This window comes from Galeopterus variegatus, unplaced genomic scaffold (assembly GCF_000696425.1).
Source record: "Galeopterus variegatus unplaced genomic scaffold, G_variegatus-3.0.2 Scaffold4208, whole genome shotgun sequence".
Classification (NCBI taxonomy): domain Eukaryota; kingdom Metazoa; phylum Chordata; class Mammalia; order Dermoptera; family Cynocephalidae; genus Galeopterus; species Galeopterus variegatus.
The window spans coordinates 50,508-53,840 of NW_007730319.1; positions in this window are offsets into that span (position 1 = coordinate 50,508).

A 3,333-nucleotide genomic window follows, 5' to 3' on the forward strand; every position below is an offset into this window, starting at 1 on the left:
AATAGTTTTTGATATTGAAAATCTTTGATAAAGAGCAACCTTTCCTTAATGGAAGTTCCAGGAAGTGGAAATCTGACCCTTTGCTATCTGATCAATTTTCTTTCATTTTTTTTTATTACAATGATCTCCTGCATAATTTTTTTGTCAGAAATGTGTTTCATTGCTATTTGAATAGAATATAAATATTTGTTTTGTGCATTTACATTAAAATTCAATAAGGCAAATTCAATAAATGTTTGTTGATCTGAACTAGAACACACACACATATTGTTTCTATATGTACACACACATATTGACTGAATGTTCCATTTTGGTTATTAATGTTTATTTTAGAATCAAATCTCTGAATTGTCTAAATTAATTACTAAATACCAAACACTGTATCTTTTGTAAATAAAGGCTTAATAATTGGATCTTAACAGTATAATAAAATTCACATATTCTAGAGAAATCAGAAATTGAGACAAAGTTTTAGATCATTGTTGTCCTGAAAAGAAATAACAAATATCTGCATAAATAATTGTCTGAGAATTCTCCAGCCTTTATCTGACTTAAAAAGGTCACTTATTTTTTCTTTTTAAATATGTATTTATTTTTACTATTTATTTTTCCCAAATATAATTATGTCACATGGTCAGAGTAAAGATTAAAATGAATCAAAAATACATAATATGGGAAAGAATTCTCCATATTCAAAAATTTCAGAAATAGCTATTTGATAACAATTTGGTGATGCTCTTCATCACATACTGTTCTTGTGAATATTAAGGAGTAATTTAAAAAAATAATTTATTTTGAGAAATTAGATAGTTCCTGGGGTAAGACAGAGTGATAGGCAGAAAAACAGATTAGCTGGGAAATGCAGGAGTTGAGGAATGACCTAGCCGTGAGTTTTTTGAACTCTTTTATTTTAAAAAAAATATCCCATTCTGAATGCTAGCAAGCCCTGCAATCAGGAAACACAAACAGGCACAAATAAAAAGTTCCATGAGAAGCCTGCTCTGTCTAGCCAAAAGAACGAGAAAAGGGCGGCTCAGCCAGACTGAAACATTTTGACTATACCTTCCCTAGTCGAGGTGAAAAACCTGGAAAAAAAGTCATCATTCCTCTTTCCCTTTCAATCAGCCACTAAACCATCAGAGATGAAAAGTAGAGCCCAGCCTACCATTGTATTCCTGCAGAAGCCAAGTGGTACCTCTCTCATTCCCCACTGGGCACTGCAACTTTGGAAACCGTAGGCAGAGACAAATTCAACATCTCTGCCACAAATAATGAGACAAAGCCAACCCCTTCATTCCCAACTAAAGAGTGAAAGGAGGACTAGGAAAGGGAGGGAGTTAGAGAAGTAGATTTTCTAAATCTCTTACAACTTTGAGCAATACCATTTGTGAAAGCAACCAGAAACAGCATAGCAAAGTTTTGATATCTGAGCTCTAGAATGGAATACTTCCTAGGTTTCATATTACAGCCTGGGTGGTATACAAGTAGGGCATACTGGAATAGCACTGCAAAGACTTGGAAAACATAATTTCCATTTGAACTACCACCTATAATTGGTCATGATGTGTGCTCTGGAATTAAATAAGTTAACTTCCTGGTAAAACAGAACATTTAAATGAGGAAGAGAGTCTCTTAACATACTTATAATATCTAGTATGCAATTCAAAATTACTCTTCATACCAATAACCAGGAAAATCTCGATTCAAATGAGAAAAGACAATTTGCAGACTTCAATGCCAAGTAAACACAAGCACTGTAATTATCAAACAAAAATTATAAAGCAGCTAAAGTTAAATTGCTCCAAAAAGCATTTACAAACACTTTTAAAACAAGTAAAAAAACAAAAAAAAAAAAAAAAAAAAAACTATCAGTAAGGAAATACAACATATAAGGGGGGCTGTCTTTTCAATTTTGAAGTGAAAAATACCACAACCAAAATATAAAAAGAAAAAAAATTCACAGGACAAACAATAGCAGAATTGAGATGACTTAGGAATTAGTGAACTTGATGACAGATCAACAGAGAGTACTTAGTCTGAATAACAGAGAGAAAATAAATTTAAAAAAAAAATTAAACAGACTGTTTAAGACCTCTGGGACAATAACAAAAAATCTAACATAATTTTATGTGAGTACTAAAAGGTGAAAAAAAAATAGTGCAAGTCAGAAAAATATTTCAGGAGACAAAGGCTAAAAGTTTTCCACATTTTGTGAAAGACATAAACTTACAGATTCAAGAAGGTCAGTAAATCCTATATAGAAGAAATCAACACCCAGAAACATCAGAATCAATTTTATAAAAATTTATGAAATTTATGAAAATTGAAGACAAAGAAAAAATTTGAAAGCCTCTAGGGGATTTCTCAGAGACAATGAAAGCCAGAAGAAGTGGCATAGCATTTTAAAGTGCTGAAAGAAAATAACATTCAATCCACAATGTAGTATTCAGCAAAAATATTCTTCATTAATGAACTTGAAATAAAGACCTGCTCAGTGAAGGAAAACTAAAAAAAAAAAAAAAAAAAAAAATTAGCTCTTCTGAAAGAATAAAGTTTTTAGACAGAAATAAAATAATAATGGAGGAAATTTGGCACATTAAAAATAGAAAACACAATGGAAAGGGAGAATATATGATTAAATAGACTGTCCCCTCTTACATATTTTAAACTGTTTTTACAGAAGAAAGAAAAATTATAAATTGTCTGCTGTGGCTAATAGATGCAGAGGTAACATTTGAAATAGTTATATCATAAAAGAGGGAAAATAAAGGGAACTCAAAAGGCAGTAAGTTTTCTATATTCTACTTAAAGTGGTAAAATGCTATTACTAGTAAACTATAATAAGTTATACACATATTATATGCATGTATTACATGCTGTGGTCAGTAGGATAACCACTGAAATCTTTACAAAGTGGAAAATTTGAAAGTCTGTTAAGTCAGGGTCTCTAAACAGTGACACTATTGATGTATTGAGCTGAGTAATTCTTTTTTGTGGGTGACTTCCCTGTGCATTGTAGGATGTTTAGCAGACCCCTGGCCTGTACCCACTAGATGCCAGTAGTATCCTCCCATTTGAGATAACTAACAATTATTTAATTATCAATTATTGATTATGTAGACATTGCCAAATGTTCCTTGGGGGCAAAATCATTCCCCTGTTGATAATCACTGATATAGAAAAATCAAAATGGAATAATAAGAAATGTTCAAACAACCCAAAGGAAAGTGGGAAAGGGGGGGTAAGAAGAATGAAAAATAGAAGAAGCAAACAGAAAGAAAATAATAAACATGGCAGACTTAAAACCTTAATGTATCAGTAATTACTTTAAAT